General features: G+C 44.1%; 2 pseudogenes; both read left to right on the top strand.

Moving 5' to 3' along the window:
• Positions 1 to 9,967: 9,967 nt before the first annotated feature.
• On the top strand, positions 9,968 to 16,628 carry LOC114204977 (protein NipSnap homolog 3A-like; annotated as a pseudogene).
• A 3,517-nt stretch (positions 16,629 to 20,145) lies between these two features.
• On the top strand, positions 20,146 to 20,508 carry LOC114205095 (large ribosomal subunit protein eL30 pseudogene; annotated as a pseudogene).
• The last annotated feature ends 4,693 nt before the right edge of the window (positions 20,509 to 25,201 follow it).

The raw sequence follows: 25,201 nt of genomic DNA, 5'->3' as shown, positions 1-25,201 counted from the left end.
GGGGTGTCTGGAAAAATAACATGAAAAACTATTTTCTCACAACTTATGTTTACCTTACCATGGGATGAACTGAGGTTTTTTTTTTTTTTTTTTTTTAAAGTAATGCATTGTTAGCTCATTTAAAAACTATAAGCTAAGGAAAAAGACCCACACCAAATATTTCCCATTTTCCATTTAACACTAGAGATTTTTGTGTTGTTAGGTTTAGTGTGTGTGTGTGTGTGTGTGTGTGTGTGTGTGTGTGTGTATAGGGAATGTAGCCCTCGGAATAAAGCTTTTCCTACCATCTTTGAGCATATGTTTTAACTTGGAAAAAAGTGCTATTGGTTTTACAAAAAATTCAGGCCTGCATCTAACTAATCATGGAAAATTATACAAAATTGAGTTCTGCCCTAAAATATACATGGATCATTCTGAAGTAGATGCTCAGAGCCTGTTCATGTCATGTTGCTGAGTCATTAGTGGAATAACAAGTTAACTTATGCTACAGATTTGTAATGTTTAATGATAAGTAACTTTTTTGCCCTTATTGTAAATTTGAGGCACTTCTGATCTGATTCTATTAGTATGAGAGGAAATGAGAATTGTTGTTCAATATTATATGACAGAGGTGAAAATATTGAAGCATGGGTACTATGGCCTTTTCCCTTCTTCATTTTTAGGGAAATAAGTTTGTCTGCATGACTGCACTCATCAGCATAGTGAGAGGAGGTGCAAATGGAGAAGTCAGAATGTTGGACTGATGATCACAGGGACTAGGTTGCGGAAAGATGGCAGAGAGGAGTCAGGGGAAGATGAAGTTCTTCAGGAGGGTTGATGGGAGAGTAGAGAGATTCTGGGTAGCAGAGCCCATAGTGAATAGGACACTGATAACTAGGAAAATGTAATATTTCACATGTTTTTTTTGTGTGTGTCAATTTATATCCACTTTCTGAAATCTTCAGAATGGATCTGATCAAAGTTGCCTTTTGCCCCTGAGAACAGCAGGGGATTGTTCGGTTTTACGTATGTATGGTTATTTATTCCACTTTATGCAAAATATTTCTGCCACTTGTCTTTCAAGCTTCTAGATTGGTTATTGAAAGGTTTCTTGAAATTATTCCTTGGTCTTGTTCAGCTATTAGGCAGAAAGTCCTGTGGCTTAGTGACAGTCTAACACTGGGGATGCAGCCCAGATCTGGCCAATTGGACACAAGAGAACTCTGTAGGCAGCATCTGGAAAAGATGTTTCCGTGATGTAGGGAGAGGGTCACAAGGAGACGGTCCCTTTCTGTCCTCACCACCCTTTTCTCCAGTTTTTTGGTGGCTTTTTGATGGCTCATGACTATGAAGTGACCTCCTAGGGGTGAAATGTCAGCCTAGGGATAGCAGAATGGAAGGATGGGAAGATTTGGGTCCTTATGACACTGGTGAACCATTGAACTAGTTCTTTGTTGCCTTCCTTTGGGGTATTTGTTCAAATCTTGTAAGCCACTATATCTAACTGGTACACTTCTCTATAATCCTAGCTTTTGTTAATCAATAATAAATATCCTTATGGGTAAGCCTCTGACATTTAACTCTTTCCTTACATGCAGCCAAAGGCATTACTAACTGGCACACAACACACTTTTGAAAACTTTTGTCAGTTGTAAGCACTTCTTCATAAGGTGCAACCAAACAAAACAGAAACAAATTGGAAGTTAGAGTGTATAAAAACTTGCAGTTGTTATCCGTAACATCTGATTTCAAATGTCTGTATTTATCAGAACCATTTGGCCTCCTTGGCTGACTTTATCATAAGTAAATGTCATAATTGAACTGAAGTTGTAAGTGTCTGTTAAGAAAACTGTGCAATTTATCTGTTTTACATAGTGGTATTCCAATCAAGATTTTATCTGAAAAAAGCTAAAATAATTGAAAAACTATAGCCAAAGCCAAAGGGAAGTAGGGTAGTTGAGTGTCGGTCTTCGTGCATCTGTGCCTGTGTTAATCACTGCATTCATCTGATCAGTTAAATTTAGTAAGCCCCTTCGACCCACTGTTCTGGGGGCTAGAGATACAAGGCTGAACTTGACACAGATTCTGACATGTACATGATTTGGTCAGTGGTGTCACGATTTGAGTACATACTCAGGATGAAAACTAGGCATTCATCCTTGAATCACATCTTCCTCATACGCTCCATATGCAATGCATCAGCAGATCACTTTCCCTCCACCTTGGCAACACTTCCTGGCCCCAACACCTTCCCACACTTCCCACGCCTGCCCCTCTTGCTCTAGGTCATGCCATCCGCATCTTCCACCTGTCCTGCTCTCCAGGTTGCAGGTTCTTCTCTACACCATAGCAAGAGTGAGGTTTTGTTTTTTTTTAACATAAGGGAGATCATGATGTTCCTTTCTTTTCAGCTCTCCCACGGCTTTGCATCACTATTAAAATCAATCCAAAGTCCTATTCCTCGCACAGAAGGTTTTATGTTAGAGCAAGAGTTCCTTCTCAACATAATTTCTACCCTGCTATCCCTCATTCACTCCCATCCAGGTATTCTGGTCCCCATTGCTCTTTGTTGCACACACCAAGTATGTTCCTTTTCCCTTTAGTAACCTTGTATGTACGTCTCACTTCGTTCAGGTTTCTGCTCAAAGGCATCCCCAGGAGGCCCATCCTCATCTCCTTTGTATTCTCTATTTCTTTACATTGTGTTGAATATTTATTCATTTATGGTCTACCTTCTTTTAAAAAAATTTTTTTTGTTTAAATTCAATTTAGTTAACATACAGTGTATTATTAGTTTCCGGGATAGAATTTAGTGATTCATCAGTTGCATAAACACCCAGTGCTCATTACATCATATGCCTCCTTAATGCCCATCACCCAGTTATCCCAGCCCCCATCCCCCTCCCCTCCAGCAACCCTCAGTTTGTTTCCTAGAGTTAAGTTATGGTTTGCCTCCCTCTGTTTTTTTTTTTTTTTTAAGATTTTATTTATTTATTTGACAGAGAGAGAGACAGCGAGAGCAGGAACACAAGCAGGGGGAATGGGAGAGGGAGAAGCAGGCTTCCTGCGGAGCAAGGAGCCCGATGTGGGACTCGATCCCAGGACCCTGAGATCATGACCTGAGCCGAAGGCAGACGCTTAACGACTGAGCCACCCAGGCGCCCTCCCTCTCTGTTTTTATCTTATCTTTCCTTCCTTTCCCCTATGTTCATCTTCTTGTTTCTTAAATTCCACACATGAGTAAAATCATATGGTATTTGTTTTTCTCTGACTGACTTGTTTCACTTATCATAATACCCTTTAGTTCCATCCCTTTCATTGCAACTGGCAAGATTTCATTCTTTTTGATGGCTGAGTAATATTCCATTGTGTGTGTGTGTGTGTGCGTGTGTGTGTGTATCACATCTTCTTTATCCATTCATCTGTCTATGGACATCTGGTCTACCTTCTTCACTTTTAACATCAGTTCCATGAGGGCAAGGACTTTGCTGTTGTAATGAATCTGAATGAATGAAGGAATGAATGAACACACAAACTGTGGATGAGCTGCTCATTTCTTTCTCACCCTGATTCTGCCTGACTGGTGATGTCTTCTTGGCCAGTTTTGTCCACTCTCTGTGCCTCTCTGTCTGTATTTGTGAAATGAGGGGAAATGTCAGGCTGGGGAGTGAGATTTTCAATGTGGCAGGCCTCTTGGCTCCCTCCCTTCCACACTGCTTGGGTAGCTTGCTACTTTGTTTATGTATCAGAAGAGCCTTTTGCCAGGCAGGATAGGAAGCTGGACTATGGGGAGTTGATGACTAATGCAGGCGTCTCTCCCCTTACACCTGGGAAGAAAAGCCAGCTCAGGCCACCTGGAACAAACAAACAATGCTCTCTTTTGGGTTTGCATCTTTTCTACACTTACCCCCCTGTTGCTCCTCCTCCTACCAGAAACTTAATGGAATCCTGATGCCCTGTTTCCTCATTCTAACAAGGTGCATTAGAAAATACAATGTATCCACAAGTATTCATCATATAGTTACTCCTCTTCCAAATGTCTTTGCATAGAGTTGTAAGAGGAGCAGTGTCCTTGGACTCTAGAACCATGTATATTTCTGTTCAACTCTGGCTCTTTTCTAGCTGTGTGAGCCTGGGCAGATGTCTCTACCTTTCTGAGCCTCAGAAAGGGGACATCTGCAGCACAGGGACAGTAGGCCCATTTCACATTGTTGAGATAGCAGTTACATGAGGTGATGTGCAGAAGGCACCTGACACAATGACATCACAGTAGAAAAATATGGCAGCAAGCCGGCACTAGAAAATTCAGTGATACCTTGGCTCACGTTGTCTTTCTAGCATCCTTGAAATTCACTCTCTGTATATTTCTGTTCAAATAAATGGCCCATCTTGCCTCTAAGCATGGAACTGGGAACTGCTAGAAATGAGGCCGAGACAAATGGAGAACAAGAGTGAAAACATTAATACATCCATACACCTGGGCCCATTTCAGCAGTGACTGCAGCCTTGTACACTGTTTGCAGTACCCATACTCTTAGGCTGGAGGAGCTTTGAACCCAAGGCTGGGTTTCTTTCTTCCTTACCCATTGTGCCTTCCCTCCAGCACTAGGGTCTGGTCTGGACTGCATGACCCTGACTGTAACCCCAGGCTGGCTCTGGGGGAGGTGGTTCTCTCATCCTTCTCATTGCTGACTCCCCTCCCTCCCTGGAGGGTCTGAGTGGAGGTGGGGAGTCCAGCTCACTTATGATGATGACACGTGTCAGTCCTGTGAGAAGTGGGGCAGAACGAGCACACTGTCAGCCTGCCCTTCATGCAGCTCAGCTCTGCCTCGCCTTTCATGTTTTGAGCTCCCCTGTGGGAATGTGGGGAGGGGTGGGAGGGAGGACTGCCCAGGGACACGTGGGGTCTTGCCAATCCTTCTACTTGATTATGGAGTCTGTCAGCAACAGAAAACTTGTGTGGAAAGGCCAAGAATCTGCAGCTTCCTGTCCGTGGGTGGACAAAGGGGTTTTGTTTACCTGGGAGAACTAGTCTTAAACCCTGGCAACAGAAGTTTTAGGGCAGAGTTACTCTGAGGTGTCTAATTCAAGCCAAGGGCCGGAAAGGCCTTGGATCTACCTGAGAAGGGGAGGCTAGCCTCTGAGTCAGGATGAGGGGTTGGGATTCTACCCAAGGCAAGAAAGGAGAAAGGCCAAAAAGAGAGTCTTCTGTGTCCTGACATGTCAAACTCATTTCTACCTGAGAGACTTGGCATGTTCTTTCCTTGGAATGTTCTCCCTCCTAAATCTGCTTGGCCTCTTCCTCACTTCGTTTAGTGCTTGTCCAAAGAACATGTTATCTGGGAGGGCTTCCTGAAGCCCCTCTCTCTCAATATGTTGAAATATTATCTCCAAGTGTTCTACTTGGCATATTCAACATGCCTATGAGGTCCTAAGTTAATATTTGACAAATAAAATCATGAATATTTTACCAGGAGTGCCCCAACTGCTGAATGGATCTTGCTGGTGATCAATTTCCAGGATATAAGATAGCTGTCTGAATTCAGAATAAACCATAATAGGGGTGCCTGCGTGGCTCAGTTGGTTGAATATCTGACTCTTGATTTCTGTTCAGGTCATGATCTCAGGGTTGTGAGCTTGAGTCCATGTCAGACTCTGCACTGGGCGTGAAACCTGCTTGAGATTCTCTTTCTCTGCTGGTCCCCGACCTCTCTCTCTGTGTTTTTTTTTTTTTTTTTTTTAAAGAATAAACTGTAATAACCAAGCAATTCATTGGCTGAAGCTTTCATTTGGCCAAAAGCAATAATACTCAGATAAGGCCTGATAAGAAACTGATGCTATTTATTGTTAGGTGTTTGAGGGTTTCCTCTCACATCCTCTATATCTGTGGAGTTAAACACAGGCTGCTATTTTTGTAAAGTCATTATTAATCTAGTGTAAAAGGAATCACAGTTATGATTTCCCTTCTACTTGAGACTTCCTTCTCCAAACAAAATGATGAAGACCATTGTTAGTGGGACAAGATTCACTTTTTAAATTATAGACACATTGCAAGCTTAGGTAGAGTGGAAACGTTTTGCTTTAACCATCCATGTGTATTTTTAATTAAAGAACTTAAAAAAGAAATGCTGTAGAAATGTTAATTATTATGTCTGTATGTCTTATCAGGCTTGGGCAATTTCTAGCTAATTGAATTGATCACTGAGAGATTGTTTCACTCTGGTGGAGAGGAAAAAGCAGGCAAACTGGCCATATCTCTAGCTCTTTTATGGATCTTATTTATTAAGCTGTGATTGGCTTAACCACAGAGCCAAGCACATCAGTCTCATTCATTCACTCTCAAAATATTTACTGATCACCTACCATGTGCCAAGGTTTTCTAGGGGACTTGGCAGTGACAAAAGTGCTGGGCATGTCTGCCTTCATGGAGCTTTCATTCTAGTGGGGGAGACAGGCAATATCAAAATAAATGAAGTATACAGCATGTCAGAAAGCAACACATACCATGGAAAAAAGGCAGAACAGGGAGATGGGGGTTGCAATGGAAAATGGGGTTGTCGGGGTAGTTCTCGGGTGACATTTGATCAAAGACTAAAGGAGGTCAGAGGGCTAGCTGGTAGAGGGACAGGCTAAGCAGAGGGAATGGCCAGTGGGAGGACCCAAGCATGTTTGAAGAACAGCAAGGAAATTGCTGTGTCTGTACCACAGTGAGCAACGGAGTGGAATAGGAGGTGGGCCAGAGAGGAAAGGGGGCTCCTATCTCTTAGGGCCTGTGCCCACTGAAAGGACCCTCGTGCTTTATTCCCAGTGAAAGCTGAAGCTGATCCAGGGTTTCACGGAGGAGTGACATGATGTGCCCACATTGTAAAAGGATTCCTGAATTGAATTCTTTGACAGCCTATGTTATTTTGGTCACAACATCCAAATCCAAGAAAAGGGCTTGCAGACAAAGTCATTCCTGGATATAGTGAGGAGCCTGATGCAAATCTCTATGCGTGCTGCTAATACCCACCACCCTTTAAAGCCTCTGTGTTTTATCTCAGGAATGCTAACGGCCCAAACCAGGAGCAATAGAGTTATGAGCCCTGGACACTTTTGGCTCCACAAGGTCAAGATTCTTCACCCCCACCCCGCAACTTTTGCATCTCTGATTGAAGAAAGAGGGTGATCCTAGGAAACGGGACAGGGAAGCTCAGCCTGGGATATTCACGCCAATGTCCTGCTGATAAATTCCTGGTCACAGCATATGTCATCTCGAGAATCTTATGCTAAGATTTCCTGAATAATTTTTCTCTCTTAAACTTTTGGTATTGATGCAATTGTTCATTTCATGGTTCACGATCTGCTATTTCTGTAAAACCAGGGGCACTTTGTTTAACAGGATTTTTTTAAAAGCTATTTTAAGATTTGAGAAGCAGCCTGGGAGATGTTTGGAAGCAAAATGTTGATGTTGGAATCACTGGGGTTTTGATTTGTCATGAAGACAAAAAGGTAATGAGTCCTAGCCAGACATTTCTGACCAGTGGGATGGAGCAGGATGACGTATTTTGGACGTCCTCAGTGAGACAGAGGAAGAAGGGATCTAAAGCCTTCAGGAGATGGGAATGCTAGAGCGGATTTATCATATGACACCAGCTCACCCATCTCCTGACTGTGTTCTCCCCAGAGGGTCCAGGGGGTACTCCCTTCACCAAGCTTGGGCAAGATGCGTTTGTAGGGGGAGGCCCAACATCCTTGGAAAAGCTCCATGGTGTCTCTTCTCTATGGGCCAGGAGTGACAGTGGGGACTGCTATCATCAGACTGGACTCCCTGACCTAAGTGGGGATGAGGGAACCTGGGAGCAAGAGGTGGTATCTAACTGCCAAAGACAAGGTGGCTGGTTCCTGAAAGGGTTAGCAGAGCCAAAGTAGTCATCAGAATAGTATGACCAACAGAACATTGCTTTGGCCAGTTGATCCTGATATTCCTTGAAAACCGAAACAGATGGGCAGGCTACTAAAGGGTTACTTGATTTTCATGAATGGAAAAACTCTAGATGTGGTGAAGGTCAATTGAAGGTCATGGACCCTAAACCAATTCCCAGACTTGAGCTAGTTCTTAGACCCAGAGGCCCTTAAATGATAGGGAGGAAAAGTCCCATTGAGGAAACCCTGCTGCACAGCCAACAGTCTGCGTTATCAGTCTCCCTCCTAACCTTCCCTAAAGAGCCTGTGGCTGCTCGGCAAGCTGACTGTGCACAAGGGAAAGGATGGAGCCAGACTTCTGGAAACTAGTGAACACTGGAGACCCAAAGTGCCATGATCCGTCCACCAATCAGATGATCAATGGAGTTGGGTTCTGGTCCACCTCAAAGTGGGCCCTGGGGGTCCCCTAACCCACTCTGTAGCTATTTCTGCAGTTCCAAAGGCCATAGTTGGAAAAAATGTCTCCCCAAGTGTGAGCACCCCCATATTGATTAGTATTGGTTAGATGGTAAAAGCATCTCTTCTTTCAGATTCCTAAATGCTGAGTTTGCCCAGCACTTAGAGCACTTCCAGTATGTAGATGGCCACTCACAGATGGCTGCCTCTCGGTGCAGTGTCTGCAGGGGGTGACCATGTTGGCTGTCTAGTGGGTGGCTCGTGAGGCCTAGCGTGCTGCATAGCTGAGCATGACGGAGTGCACGGTGGCAGACCGCAAAGGATGAGGAAGAGAACACTGGTCCTGGTTCTGCCATGACTTCCCTGTGCATTGCTGGGCAAGTCAGTTTGTCTTTCTGAGCCTTGGTTTTCTCATCTTTAAGAATAAAGGTTGGGCCAGAAGCCAGTGTTTCTCAACCTTGGAGGCATATTGGAATCACTCAGGGAACTTAACCGTTGCTAATACCTAGGCTCTACACTAGAGATTTTGATGTAATTGGTTTGGGGTGGGGACCCACCACTGATGTTGTTAACATCTCCTCTGGCAATTCAAATGTTTTTTGAATTGCCGCTAGACGAGCTCATTCCTCAGGCTCCTACCAGCTCTGACCCGCTGAGCCTCCGAAATGTTCCTCACCAAGGGACAGAAAGAGAGTCTGACACATTTGAAGTCAAAGTTCCAAAGGGCCTTTGGAGGAGAAAAACCTGAAAACCCCTATCCTCCAAATTAAAATCTGTAGTATTTCTCCTTCGAGGGAGACATTTGATTGGCCAGCCTGCAGAGAGGTTGGGTTGGGGAAGAGCCCAACTATTTGTTCCAGGCATTTCAAGGACATTTTGGAGAGCTGATCAAAGCTTTGTCTACCATGTGTGCCTGTGTCCTAGACACAGGCCCACATCTGTCCTTGTGTTTAATATGCCCCTTGCCATATCAATGTTATTATGTAGATTCAGAGAGAGACGCATATCTTCGCTTCCTGAGGATGCTCTCACTTCTCTGTCTCATTCTTATCTTCATCTCTGGCTAGCCTTTGAAAAAGTGTTGCTCCTATTCTCCAAATAGGAGTATTGGTTCTGGTTCAGCCACAAACTAGCTGAGTGACCTCAAAGATGGGCTTCTCTGTTTCCTTATCTTTTAAACGCTTAGCTCCAAAGTGTCTTATGGATGAAATGCTCTATACTTTTGTGTCTCACGGTTAGTTTATTCTACTTCGACTTTATTTTCATGTTGTGTCTGGTGTAAGAAAGTGGTCCAGTTTCATGCTTTGTCATGTAGCTGTCCAGTCTCCCCAGCGCCATTTATTGAAGAGACTGCCTTTTCCCCATAGTATGTTCTGAAATGCTATAGCCTAATGTAATTTTATCGAAACCTGGCTTATCCACCCGGAATATTAAGCTGAGCTACTTTTCTAAAGCAAAATGGACTCCAAGCTGTTGCAAACCAATTGCGTGCATTGATAGCCGAGGTGGATTTGTGGAGAGCATCTTTCCAGCTTGGTCAACCTTAAAAGAGCCGAGGCCTTTTCCCCCTGGCCTCCTCAGGGACAGATAAACCCAGCTTTGAGGCACTTACAGCAAGGACTGCTAGATGGCGCTGTCTCCCCAGATTTCCAGGGAGTCTACCTTTCAGCAGATGGCTGACGTAGAATTAACAATTAATGTCCATCGTATCAGCCGGAACTGGCAGAAAATATGTTATACCCCAGAAACTACAGAGAACGGAGATTGCTCAAAGACATTCTTCTGCCAGCCTGGTTCTCTGCTGACCAAAAGTGTAATCATACACACAGCCTGTCCCATCCACAATTCGGTCCCACGAATAGGGGCTATTAATAACAAGAGTAAATAAGAAATACCAACATCATTGATTCTTATACTTATTTTCTCAGTCTTATTATTTTATTTTGCAAGTTTTCCCTGCATATAACAGAAAACAATCACCGTTGGGTTGGAGGGTGATTATAAGGTAAAACCACATCTGATGTGAGTTCACTTTCACAGCTTAAAATAGGAAACCCACCAGATGAGACACACAGGCGTCTGCTCCGAGTTCATATGGTTGCTGGTAGGGTATCCTACCAGAGGGACCCAAGAGATGTGGTGGCAGGTAGAAAAGGTTTCTTGGCTTTCCTGATCTTCACTTTTCTGTAATAAGGCCATTTGAGTCAAGGACGCACTACAGATATCACTCTCTTCTTCAAAAAGAAAAGGTTTTTTGTCACACAAGGAGTTAGGGAAGTCTGAAAGAGGGAAAGGCAAAGAGGTCATTTGGCCCCTACTTAGCTCCGCTTCTTGCATTTTTCCCCCTTAGTGTTTGCAAGCTTCGTCACCAGTATTTCCACTGATGCCCAGCTGGGGTACCGGAAGGCAAACTCCTCTTTGAAAAACAGAGCTTTGGGGGAGGAGGTACCTCATTTTCTGCTGCCTGCTCCCCTTATGACTTTTCTGGTAAATGCGGCCATATCAAGGGCCAGGGGGTGGGGCCAGGGCCCAGTGACTTAGGAGGAAGGCAGGACACCGCGGGGGGCCTGGCTCTGCAATATGCAACCTCAGCCTTGCGCAGTGGTCCCCCTGCCCCCCCACCCCCGTTACCGTCTGGCCCTGACGTCTCCTCTGCCCAGAAACCGCAATCTGTCAAAATTAAATCATTTACTGCTCCATTCTCCCTCTGCCACAGCGTTTGCAGCTCACTTTTGCAGGCTGGGGAGACAGAAAGAAGGAACCCCATGCATTTTCTTGATGTTTCCCTTCTAGTTTAATTCTGCCTTTCATGAATTCATGGTGTGCATTGTTTAGATTTAGAAAAATGTTCCCAGTGCCAATTCCTCTGGTGTGCATCTAAAAAAATCATTTTCGGTCAACAACGTCAACAACTCAGACTCCAGGCTGGCCGGGCCGGAGTGGGGGGTGGGGGCTGGGGGGATGCACCACTGGGAAGCAGAGCATCTCCCCTCCTGGCAGGGAGAAGTGAGGCCCCTTGACCAGAGGCGCCAATTACTATTTTAACCACCCTCCCCCATCGCCCCAGAGGCAGCTGGAAAGGAAACCACACATTGGGAGTTCCCACAGAGTCTTGCTGGCTCCCTAAGGCTTCCAGGCATTTGCCCATCTGGTGAGGCCTCCAGAGCAGGGGGCCTAATTAGGCGTCATCTGGCCACCTGAGAAGGCTCGGTGGGCCTTCCCCCGGCTTCCCCCTCCTCCAGGCAGGACTCCACTCTCCCAGCTGCGGATCCCTGGAGCTTGTTTGGTTGAGCAGCTGCTCAGGCTAATTATTGGATAGCAGGGTCCCCAGGTGGCTGCCTCAGATGGGAAGGGGGTGGGCAGGGAGAGGGCTGGGGGACATAAAGGGACAAGGAAGGGAACAAGATGAGGGGTGGGCAGAGAGGGGTCAGAGGGAGTAGAAATGGAAAGCAGAGTTGGATGAGCATTGCGATTCAAATCTCCTGAGCTGGAAGATGAGGAGGGGTCCCTGACCTGCAGCAGGAGGGTGGAATCCATCGGTGGGCCCATCCATGACAGAATCTGCTGTACCCTCTGCCCTCCCTACCTCCCACCACATCACCATATTCTCTATTCCTGCCCTTTGCTTCCCTATGAGCACCTGCCCAGGCTTGCTCCTTCAGTCCAGGGACTAACCAACCATTTTTCCTTAGGAGAACATGACCTTAGAGCCCTCATTTGAGGGGGCAGCCTTTAGGAAGGGGGTGGTGTTCAACTGGAAATTATTCTTTGCTCTTGTCGGACTTTTCGGCTTGCAGGCGTGTCTGTTTTGTAAGGTGTCTCGCGCCCTGGTGTCCCTAAACCGTGACAGATGTCCAGCACCTTTGCTAGTCAGTGAACCAGGCTCTGCCCACCCCTTTTTGGGCATTTTCCCTTTGTCTTCTGGGCAACCACCCCGTGACATGAGACAAATGGGAAGAATATTGGGAAATTTTAAGGGGAAGCGGAATGGAAAATAAAATTACCCACAAGAGGTTGTGTTGGCAAAAGATGCAACCTTCGGGCCACTGATGTCCCACTGTCAGTTTGAACGCTCACTTACTAGAAAACTGAGCTGAGCCACTGAAACACTTAATTCCATGGATTTCTTCTCTTGTAAAGTAGGATTTTTTGAAGCAATAATATGGTGGGGAGTCAGGGGAATGTCCCTGGACTAGGTGACAATGAACTCCAGTTGTTTAATTTCTGGTCCTGTTATATCTGGGCTATGTGATCATGGGTGAATCATTGCATTTCCTCCAATATTCCCATTGGAAAATGGAAGAGAATGTTCTGTGAGTGTGCTAGTTTTCTGAGCATATTAGGAGTTAGAATTTTTTGTTTCTGTATTTGGTTTAAAAGGGCTCAAGAGGGAATGGCTTTCTCCTGTCTTCTCCAAAAACAGCCACAGTGCAATTGAAAGCAGTTTTGCTCCAGGAAAGGGAAACTGGTGCCTGGAGAACAGCCATTTCGAGATTCATGCGATGTGCCCCAAACTTCAGAAGGGGGGCTGTCCAGATGTATGCAAATTAATGACCACTGTGGCAAGAACCGGAAGGGTGGGGGGATTTTCAAGGTGGCAGGAAGATGATCTCAGGATTTTGAAGCCTTGTCTGGTTCCCTCATCACTGCCTGCCCATCCCTTGTGAATCCAGGGCCGAGGTGGGAAGCTTCAGCCCGCCGTAGAAGGATCCTGAGATTTGGATTCATCAAACGAGATTCACAAACATGAGCAACTCTCTTCAGACACTAGAATCCTTTGATTCCATTAGTTATAGGCTGTGGTCAGCTTTGCCCTTCCAGAGGGCCTCGGGTGTAAAACCCAGGTACACAGGGTGGATCCAGAGTGTGAGCAAAGAAGAAGGATCTTCTTATTAAAGGGTGTCAGCTTTTGGCTGGGTATAGAATTTCTTCGGTGCTGGAGGAAGAGTCCTTGCTGTAAATTACTCTGGGGGCCACGCTAAATCCTAGAGGATAATTTTTGTTATTTTTTGCAGGCCACCAAGCATACTAGTTTTGTCCTCCAGCTCCAATAGAAAATTACTGAATCCTTAATTCAAGCCTATAGACTCTGCAGGGGGCCTGGGGGCTCTGGAGAGTTGATTCGGCCCAGCATGTCACTGTGGTGGGCACCTCTCCTGTGTCTCGGAGAGATGGAAACTAATCCTCTGCTTGACTAACTCCCCCCAAAAAGCTGCCCAGTGCATTCCATTGTGAGCAGTTCAAGGGCTTAGAGGACCGCTCCTTGCTTTGAACTGAAAGCTGCTTCCCTCAAACTCCTGCTCACTAATCCCGGTTCTGCCCTCTGGAACTACATGGGATAAATATAATCCCCCTTTCAGATGAAAGCTCTTCAGATAGGGGAAGCTGGTTATCACATTCCCTAAGTCTTCCTTTATATAAAACACACATTCCAAGTATGACATGGTGTGAAACTCCTTCAGCATCCTGAGGTGGACCTCAGCACGTGCTTCCATCAGGATCCAGGAAACACAACACTTCCAAAAGAGACAAATTCATGCAGGAGCTGTTTACACAGCTATGGAAGGACTGAGGGAACAGGCAAATGTGAGATGAGGGAGACATTAGTAACTGCAGGAAACAGCTACCACCTTAGCAGCTGGAGAGCGAATGAGGGGAGCGTCCCTGAGCCCAGAACCACGGGAGGGCCACCCACGGCAGGGCAGGGACAGTGACGGTGCCAGGACTTTGGAAGGTGGAAGCTCTGAGGGGCGCTGTTTCACTGATGCTGGGACCACCAGTGCCCTGTTGGTGCTCCTGTAGGGCTTGCAGTCAACTAAGCCTCTATATACATGAAGCAGGTGAGGCCAAATCTGTATTTTTAAAAATGAGTGTTTGGCTCAAGTTCAGGTCTCCAGTGGATCTGTTTCTTTCTTTCTTTCCCAGCAGACTGCCCTTTTCCTCTGGTGATTGTGCCCTTCTTTTTCCCTTGGGAATTTGCCCTGCTGCACGCCTGTGGCTGGGCTGTCATATGACCCAACATGAAGCAGGGAAGGGGAGGGGGGAGAGGGGAGGGCACACTTTGCAACTTGGGCAGAGATGCTGAGGGACACGTGGTTGGTGGAAATGACCCGGATGAGGACACTTCTTACAGAAGCAGGTGTTTGGGTTCTCTACTGACATCCCTGGGTTTTTCCAAGACCCTGGTGTTCACCTCTCTTTTTACTATTATTGCAAGCACTTCTCAGTATCCCTCCCATAAAGTCCTTTCTTTCTCAGGTAACCTAGGGTCTACTTCAATTGCTTACAACCAAAGAACCTGGAATGATATGCAGTCTTTATCTGTATTCCTTACAGGCAAGAAGAAACCATCTCACTCGGTGGAGATCTATCAGATATTGACTGGAAAGCCGGCACACCAGCTATCCCTCTTTCTGTCTTCACAATATTAGAAGCGCAGTGAATTACTGCCAACCTGGAAAGTAAACTCCTCTTGGTGTGCTGAAGAGAGCTATCCTTACTGCTATGGAGTTTCAAAATCTGTGATGCAGATAAATGTATGGGAATCAGGTCTGGAAAAAACATTTGTATGTGACGCCTTTGATTTGGTCGTATCAAAATGGGCACATCAAAATATAAAAATATCTTTTTCGTTTCCTAGAAATGTGAACAATGAACACCTCAAAGCCTCATTCCATTCCTGGGTTTGACTTTCCTGCACCTCTAAAATTCACTCAGAAATGGGATGAAGATCAGGAAGTCAGTGTGGATATAATTCCATTAATTGACACTTTAGAAAAATTTCTGAAAATTAAATTGCTTTACATGGCTGTCAAAATATCTTCAAAGCAGTTGCATCAAAATATCATGCATCTGATTTCTATATGTCCCTATGAGTCATGAACATGTGTCAAATATATGTTTTTTGCAAGAGGACCACACCCATCATCACACACTACTTTTGAGATGGACAGAACTGAGTTTATCAATAGCATATACACTCAGTAATTCAACTAGTTAAGAAAACTCTTCATCATGTAACTGTCATTCAGTCCATGTTTATCCACATTGTCCATGGGTATAGTTTGACAATGACTTCTTGAAATCTCGACCCAGGAAAATGTTGGCTTCCCTTATAACTTCTCAGCACAGAGACAAGGTTCGTTTGGTAAAGCTTGTTTGATAAAAACCGTGGTGGCACCAAGTAATTATGTTCAATCATTATCTTTTAAATATTAAAAGATATTTACTCTTTTAAAAGTTGTCCAGGTCCTGGTTTCTAGTAGGGAAGCCGTAAGGGGAGGGACCCTTGAAAGACCACCAACTGGCTGTCCTTCTCAACACTTGAAGTGGCCACCATGCTTGTCTCCTGAGGGGTCTGGCCACACGGCCATTCACCCTCGGATGTGTTCATCTTTGCCATGGGGGCTCCCAAACAATATGATGGAATACTCTATGAGTTTCATACTTATTGCCTTAAACCTTTAAAGATAAATGAATTTCCAGAAAATATTATGAAAACCATTCCTCTTTGGACAGCTGACTCCGATTTGGTTGGATTCTGTAGTGCAAGCTTTAGAGGCAGAGTGAATAAAGTATTTCATGTTTGGAAGTACGATAGTTTTGCTCATGGAAATGAAGTTCAGAAAGGCTTGACCAAAAATAAAGAATGCCAAGAACAATTTCTCATTCCAAATTTGGCTCTCATAAACAAGAGTTTGAGATTACTTACGTGGTACCATGGTCCAAAATAGAAAAACCTCCAAAGGAGTCCATGAACTGGTTGTTTTCCAGATGAAACCTCATGGGCCAGCTCTGTGGGGTGATGCATCTAAGAGGGAAGTTGATGCCCCTGTAGACTTAAGCTACATAAAACCAATTGGTGTTCTCCACCCAGAGTACGGAACAACCGGCAGAGTTCATGTTCTTTGGTGAAATGAGTGTGGGTAGTCACGTAGCTGGGAGACCTCAGTCTCATGAGAACCTCAGACTTGTGGTGGCTGTTCGGGAAGATGTCAACTACTAAGTGTCACAGCGGAATATGCTTCTGATTCCCGTGTCATTTCACTGTTGACATAGTCTCCTACTGAAATACGCAGCATTTCATTAACTGCTCTAAAATGTGTCTGTTAAGGGGCTTAGATACTCCCAAGAGATTCTCACTTTTATTTGAAGGAGGTGGTAATTTAATTAGCTACGTCCCTTGCATCTTCGAAAGCCAACTCTGTCTTTTGCCACCACTGCTTCCGGAGATAGTTCTGTTCATTTCCCCCATGGATTTAAGTATCTGTTATAAGTTAGAAATTGTTGCCACTACTGCATGATCTTGATTTTTCATTTCTTTCAGAATATCTCTTCTTCTGTGTTTTGACAACCCTTTGCTTTATAACATTTTATTATATTCCAATGATGATGTCACATTTCCATACCTATGACAGTATTTTAACATTATTTGTACACAATGTCTAGCTTTTCATCATGTCTGTTTTTCTGAGATTTTTAAACAATTTCTTTCCTCAGTAAAGTTTATTTGGTGACATCAAATGTGATTCATAAAAATTTAGGTCAAATATATGTCTTTACTTTGAAAAGTACAGTATCATCTGTATTAATTATGGTTTCACATTAATTATTAGTCCTTCTAACTTGGAAAATAATGTAATTAGGTCTTTGTATTAAAAAACTTTAGAAGACTTGTTGGTTTATATGCTGAAGTGTGTTCATTTAAAATTAATTTTACTGAGGCTCCTCAAGATGTTAAAAATAGAGCTACCCTACGACCCAGCAATTACACTACTAGGTATTTACCCCAAAGATACAGACATAGTGAAAAGAAGGGGCACCTGCACCCCAATGTTCATAGCAGCAATGTCCACAATAGCCAAACTATGGAAGGAGATGCCCTTCAGCAGATGAATGGATAAAGTTGTGGTTCATATATACATTGGAATAGTACTCAGCCATCAAAAAGGATGAATATCTACCATTTGCATTGACATGGATGGAACTAGAGGGGATTATGCTAACTGAAATACGTCAAGCAGAGAAAGACATGTATCATATGATTTCACTCATATGTGGAACATAAGGAATAGTGTGGAGGATCACAGGGGAAGGGAGGGAAAACTGAATGGGAAGAAATCAGAGAGGGAGACAAACCATGAGAGACTCTGGACTCCGGGAACCAAACTGAGGGTTACAGAGGGAGGGAGTTGGGGGGAGGGGTTAACTGGGTGATGGGTATTAAGGAGGGCATGTGTGGTGGTGAGCACCGGGTGTTATACACAACTGATGAATCATTGAACATTATATCAAAAACTAATGATGTACTATATTCTGGCTAATTGAACATAATAATAATGAATAAAATAAAATAATTTAAAAAATAAAATTAATTTTATTAATTTTTACTGCATTTTATTTTATTTTTTAAAGTTTGTTTATTTTAGAGAGGGGTGGCGGGGCAGGGGAGAGGGGGAGAGAATCACAAACAGACTCCCTGCTGAGCACAGAGACCAATGCAGGGCTCAATCCCACAACGTTGATACCACCATGACCTAAGCCCAAACCAAGAGTCAGACTGAGCTCAACCGACTGAGCCACCCAGGTGTCTCAACTTCATTTTAAATCACTACTTAACAAAGATACTTGAGACACCTCTTTGTTTTAAGGAGATATTTATGGCTGTGGAAATACTTGCTGGAATAAAAGTCTACATATCCGTAAAGAAATATTCCCAGGTCTGAATACTTTTCCTTTAACCTTTCTGTAATCCACCCATTTCCTTTTTTTTTTTTTTTTTTAAATTGCAGTGTGTTCCTGTTCTCCAAAATGCAGCTGTTTACGCCCCACACCTTCCTCTGTGGGGCGGGATGTCATCCGCCTCAACGCATCTGAGTGGCCAGATATTTTCCTGTCTCCTTGCTTCTCTCAGGTTTCAATTTCCTACGAACCGTATTTGTCCCAGCCTTCCCAGTTGGAAGATCACTCTCCTCGATAGAGAAAGCAATATAGGAGTTGAATCGCCCTGCTTTTCTCTGTTAGCTTTCAACATGACATCATTTGCCCCCCGACAGGCCCTTCCATCCTCCCCCTTCCTGCTCTGACCACAGCCCAAAGCCCCCCTGCAATGCCCTTACACTAATTTTTAAGCCTCAGGGCAATTTAGACTCTGTTTTTCCTAGGATCATTAGGACTGGCTACTATTCCTTGGTTATAAGTGCCTCTTTCCATAATTTAGGCATTTCTTTTTAAAATCTGGGATTATGAGAGAGCTCTCCGCATGGCTTTTTGTTGTTGTTTGTTTGCTTTTGGTTTGTTTTTTTTAAAGGACACTTCCCCTTTTTCTTCTTGATCGATGTCATTTTTTTGTTATGGACTGAATGTCTGTGTCCCTCCTAAAATTCATATGCTGAAATCTAATCCCCAGAGTAGTGGTATTTGGAGACAGAGCCTTGGGGTGGTTAATATGGTCCCGAGGGTAGAGCCCTCATGAAGGGGCTTGGTACCCTGATAAGGAGAGGCCCAGGGGCCGGCCTGTGCCACGTGAGGATAAAAGGAGAAGTGGGCAGTCTGCGACTCAGAAGGGGGTTTTCCTGAGGCCCTGACCATGCTGACACCCTGACCTCTGGCTTTCGGCCTTCAGAACTGTGAGAAATAGATTTCTGTTGTTTATAAACCGCCCAGGCTCTGATACTTTGTGACAGCAGTGCGAATGGACTAAGACATTTGTGATTGTTCAGGTAGAATACTCTCCTGGAAACTTCTTTCTTCTTTTAGCCATTTTAACTTTTAGAATGTTGCCAAGGGGTCATACCTCCCTTTTCTCTGAACTTTTACAAACTATTTTTCCCCCTAAAATTCTAGAATTTATGTCAAATTATGGCCAATGCTCCTGCTGGGGAGCAAGAATGTCCTGTTCATTTCAAGTTCCTTCTAGCCAGACTGATTAACAGGAAAAATCAAATTTAACGGTGTTCATACGGAGAATCCACACAGACATGGAAATCCCAAAGGTGGGCAAAATAAAGTATATGTCATTCTGGACTAAGGGGAGGGCATAAGGGTCTGGGATTTCTTTTGAAAGAAGGAATGCAATTCACAGGAAGATAAGAAAGAATAAATGTTTGGTAAGCAAATATTTCCGGGGCCACTTGGAAACAATGGGATGTGGAGGACCATCAGGTTCCTCCCTGTCTACCATACCTAGTTTATATCATAATATAGTTATTTATGGTGATAGGTCTCTTCCTGTAAATTCTTTTTAGGCAAATGAGAGAGAGGTAAGGAGCTTTTCCTCAGTCTGCTGGGTTTGATCGCTTTTTAACTCAAAATAATCTTCATGCTACAGTGACCCATCTTGGGGTGGCCTGCCCTTGGACCCTAACACTTCCTTCATTTTTTGGTGATAGTCCCTTTAACTGACTATTTGACTACACTGGGCTGGTTATGCCTGAGGATTAGTAAGAAGCCTTCAAGTAGTAGCTGAAAGATCAGGGGCCTCTGAATTTGGCAGATTTGGGTTCAAATCGCCACAGACCTGCTGGTGATCTTAGGCCATCCATTTGACCGGTCTGACTCATAGGGTTAAAAAATTGAGTCAATTATACAACTTCACAGGGATGCTTTTAAAATCATTAAGAATGTAAAATTAGCTCAGTAAATGGTACCCATTGTCATTACTGCCTGAGTAATATTTTTGATTTTTAGGGATATTTTCCTCTTCCAGCCTATGTGCTAATATATGTGCATGAGCTTTCCTTTCTCGTTCCCAGCCATCTTGATGGCTGCTCTTGGTTGGCGCTGTCCCACACCTAAGGCAGGAAAATGGGGGCCACAAAGAAGACAAAAAAGTCTCTGGAGTCGATCAACTCTAGGATCCAACTTGTTATGAAAAATGGAAAGTACGCTCTGGGGTAGAAGCAGACTCTGAAAATGATCAGACATGGCAAAGGGAAATTGGTCATCCTGGCCAACAACTGCCCAGCCTTGAGGAAATCTGAAATAGAATTGTGCAGTTGTAAAAACTGCACCATGTTGGCCAAAATTGGTGTCCATCACTACAGTGGCAATAATATTGAAATGGGCACAGCATGTGGAAAATGCTACGGAGTAGGTACACTGACTGTCATTGATCCAGGTGGTTCTCATATTACGAGAAGCCTACCAGAACAGACGGGTGAAAAGTAAATCATGCAAAATTTTTCTTTAATAAAACTGGCCGGAGCTTGTTTAAAAAAATGTGTGTGCGTTGGCAGTGTGAATAAGTTAAGCTACAATAGGTAACATTAGGGGTGAAACAGACATATTGGTGGCAAAGAACATACCTGTTGAGCACATAGGTTCTGAAGCTAAAATGAGTGCCTTTCTGGGCCACATATTAGCCTTGGGATCTTCGGCAAATGACTGGACCCTTATCTACAAAACAATCCTAACTCATTGATTTGTTATAAAGCTTTGAATGAGTAAATACATGTAATTGCTTAGACTATCACCTGGCATATAGCACTTAATAATGTTAGCCCTTATTATTATCATGCTGAGGATGTCATTATTTGAAGACAGAGCTGAGCATGCCGGAAGCACGAGCATTCCCATGTCAACCAGAGTATCTGAAACAACACCGAGAAACTCTCAGAGATGAACAGGGCTAAGGAAATGAACGAAAGAAAGTTACTTACAAATGCTCACGAGGATGCTTAGATTGATAAGTCCTTCCATTGGGAAACATATGGACACATCTGGAGGGAAAGGTTTCAGAGTCATGATGCTGTAAGAGATTAGTTTATAAGGGCAACTGAACATTTACCATCAAGGTTGGGGTACATCTTGCTGAATCAGTACACCCCCATCTGAGTGGGCTCTCCAAGTGCCCCCTGCCCCTTTAGGGGACTGGAGGTGTACACTGTTCTCCAAGATGGATTGTCAGTGGACCCATGGGTAGGCAGTTATACATCTTTATAAACCCTTCTCCTCCCCTTTGTTTTTTGGGAGTCAGGCAATCCAGCTTTTAAAAGATGGGTGCTCAAAGGCTAAATTGTGGGATTAAAGTCAGGGATAGTTGCAAAAAGGACAAAGCACTTGAGACAAGGTCAGTGCCCTTCAGGACTATTCCTTAGACTCTAAGGGAACGAAACATTGCTCAGCGCTCAAATAAACATGTTTCCAAATGGGAGAGACTCTCCTCAGGGAATGAGGTTGTTTGCCAGACAGAAAGAGACAGATAAACATATACCCCTCCTCCTTCAATCTCGTAGCTGGGCAGGTGCTTTACTCATAACCTGATAACCTGATGTCCTTTACTTTCAAAACATAATCATTTCTGTACCCTAGTGAATACTAAGTCCCTTGTCACATATGACCTTCTGACTTTTCCCTTTCAGTGTGGTGGACCGAGCCAGATTCTCCAAACCTCCAACCGTGCCAGCTAGTCAGTGTAGCTTGTGGCTTAAGGGAACACACCAGCCCTGAACCATCCATCTGAATCTTGTCTCCACCATTTCCCACCTCTTACACCTCGGCCAAGTGTGTGTGCCATTTTAAAACTGGGCATGGTAATAATAACACCTAACCCCAAATGTGTTTATAAGGATCAAGTGAGTTAATACAGTGCCTGGCACACAGTAAGCCCTCAGCCCCTTTACCTTTATCCTTTGAAAGCTCTTAAGGAACTGGTGGTTGTAAAATGAGAAACTTTTCTTTGCTCAGGAATTCCTCCCTCTGCTTTCCATAAATATTCTTGTTTACCAAAAGTAAAATTCGAGGTGGATTTTTGGGAGAGTCTGGTCTATTTAAATCTAAGTTCTATATAAGGTTGGATTAATTCAAAATTCTACTGACTCCTCGGAGTTGATTCAAAACACCATTTCCTCTAGAAAGCCTCTCCAGCCACTCTGAATTGTATACTGAGCCCCACTCCCAGTTGCTCGTTGCGTATGTGGCCCAAACTTCCTATGTTGCAAACTGGCTGACATCACATTTTGCATTTTCTTCTCCTGTTTCATCTGAATAAATCGTTTGTTCTGAAATATATTCCCAGGTAAATGAAGACAGTATATGCTCAACATTTAAAAAAATATAATGAAATTAATTTATTTCTCTTTTGTAATCCAAGTCTGGCAAACAAAGGGCAAACTGGGTGGTGTCATTTTAAAATCATCATCAAGGGGCACGTGGGTGACTAAGTTGGTTCAGCTCAGGTCACGATCTCAGGGTCGTGAGATTGAGCCCAGAGTCAGGCTCTGTACTGAGCGTGGAGTCTGCTTGAGATTCTCTCTCTCCCTCTCCCTCTGCCCCTCCCCCTCCCTCTCTAAATAAATAAATAAATAAATAAATAAATAAATAAATAAATATCATCATCAAAAAAGAGTCAGGTCAGGTTGTTTGCTTTTAAGGTCTGGCTCCCCTTATTTTGCTCTAAGACACTATGCAAGTTCTCCAAACTCTCCGAACCTTGATTTCTTCATCAATAATAGAATCATTGAGAGGAACTAAATGGCATAAACCACATGCTCAAGTGCCTGGACTCAGGTGGGTTCTGGACAAATGTTGGTTCATAACTAGTGTCAGTGGACCCCCTCCTCTTGGTCAATCAGAAAACCTCGAGTTCCACCCACCCCCTTGTGTCCTAATCAATTGACAGCCCAATTGAGTGATCAGTTTCCGAAAGCTTTTTGTATTAGTCGTAGATTTTGGTTGGACTCCCAAGGCCTCTTTTATGGTCCTTTTCAACTCTTAGTGGTTCTTAAGCCATATAATGATAAATACTACCCGAGTGCTTAGTAAGAATGCAAATTCCAGGACCCCCGCCTGGATGATCCTGATTCCTTAATGCCAGGAGGGGCTCAGGAATCACCATTTTCAGCAGGCACTGAATAATGGCACCAGGTGATTCCCATGCAAGTTCTGTAGGAAACACACTTTAAGGAATTACTAGTGAGGTTTCTAGGTCCTAGAATTAAACTCCTCACCTGTGCTATCCAAAAAAGCCTCTAAGCAGGGGTGCGTACACAGACTTTACACACCCTGTGAGCTCCCTGAAATTGAAGGCAAGTCACGTGTAAATAGATTTGTTTGGGGAGATGTTTAACTTTAGCTTTCATCTTATATACTTTCATAAATCCTCTATCCCACAGGTCCTGCTCAGCAAAAACAAAACAAAACACTTAAAAGCTATATCTCCATGCTACAAGCCATTTTCCATCTAGCCCGCAGGGTCTGTCTATCTCCAAAATAGCCAACCCGAGAGAGCTGTGTCAACAATTAGCCTATCCCCTCACGGAGCGATCTCACACCAAAATCTCATTGCTTTTTATGGCTGACAGGTGGCTCTTCCTTGCCAGGCACAGCTGTATGCCATGGGTAGGAGCAGAGCATGCAGATGTGGCTTATCTGGCCTATCTTCCACAGTTCTCCAATTGGTTTACACCCCTACTGAGCTCAAGTCTTAGAGAAACCCTGCAATGGCCCCCATGTGGGTCCAACTGGGTGCCGAAAGAAGGCAGTCCATCAGACCTTCTCTGGGTTGAAAACTGTCTGCCAGGGTCCACTGTTAGGAGTTCAGGTTTTCACAGGTTGCTCATGGAGTAGCTCCACAGGAGTCCAAATTATCTACACTGGGGAAGGCCCGAGTCCCCGTGTCAACCCGGTTATCCTCCCTCCTGGCCATACTGAAGCTCCCTTGGGCACTGAACCTGACCCAAGGTAAGATTTCCCTTTCTCTGTACCCGGGAACACAGTCCAAACAAACCAGCTCCTTGGGGGGTGGTGGAGAGCCTGCTCTCTGCTCGTGCCCATTGTCCCTTCAATTCCATTTTCTCTACCCTAAGCTTGTGGGGTAAGACCTACCTGGACTAGTATTCATTTAAGTACCTCGTCTCCTAGGCTCTTCTCTTAATAAACATCAAACATCATCTCTTCACGACCACCACGGCCACCAATCCCCGATTTGCCCTTTATGAGAATCCTGCGTCCCCTCTAATGGCCTTTGACATTATCTGGCGCTTTGGGACATCTATAAATGGCTCAGGTTATTTGCTGCTGATGCATGCATGTGTTCTTCCTCCTGAGCATTCTCTGTCCCAATCTTTAGAGCTGATTACCTCTGGATTTCACGTTGCGGGGTACTGGAGGGGTAGGAGGACACAGAGGAGGGCAGAGGGACACTGGTGTGGCCAAGCAGCTCTACCTGATATCCCTCGTGATCTCTGAACCACCCAACCCACCACCTCTTTGGTCCCTTTTTGTCCTTTACTCCTATGACAAAAGCTTCCCTGGAGAAGTCCAACATTGACTCCTATGTGGCTGGTAAAAATGTGACTCTGGGTCTGGAGATGGTTGTGCCTTTTATATCCACTTGTGTGCTTCTGATCGCTCTGTTCTCCTGCCTAGTAGCTTATCCTGTATGAAGAGCTTAGCAGCGCTGGGCTCTGGAAGACAGCAGGCAAATATGATGATATAAAATGCTAACAATAGCAGATGGCAGGAAAATTTCCTTTAAATTCAGATGAGCAGTTGCTTCTTCTGGTGGGTTTTTATTATTAAATTTATTTCCATCATTTGGCTAGATAGGTCTATCCTTGTGCTCAACTTATCATGTGCTGAAATCATCTTGCTTTTAATATCTGAAACAAGAAGCTGTTCATTATACCAATTAAAAATATATCCATATGGTCCCATGTGGAATTGTCAACTCAGTTACACAGATGTAGCCTTCGTGTTTGGAGGGAGTGAATGCTCACCTTATTCTAGGGAAAATGGTAGGCTTCTGAGATTTTTAGTCTCCTACCAACCATTTTCTTTAGGATACAGTGGACCTTTCTGGGGGACAAAAATTATTGATCCTTTAATTGATTTCAAACACATTATCTTTATCTTAGGCCCT

The sequence above is a fragment of the Eumetopias jubatus genome, unplaced genomic scaffold (assembly GCF_037043125.1).
Source record: "Eumetopias jubatus isolate StellerSeaLion01/CBP00866 unplaced genomic scaffold, mEumJub1_p1.0 scaffold_16, whole genome shotgun sequence".
NCBI lineage: Eukaryota > Metazoa > Chordata > Mammalia > Carnivora > Otariidae > Eumetopias > Eumetopias jubatus.
This window is presented reverse-complemented; position numbering and strand designations above follow the sequence as displayed.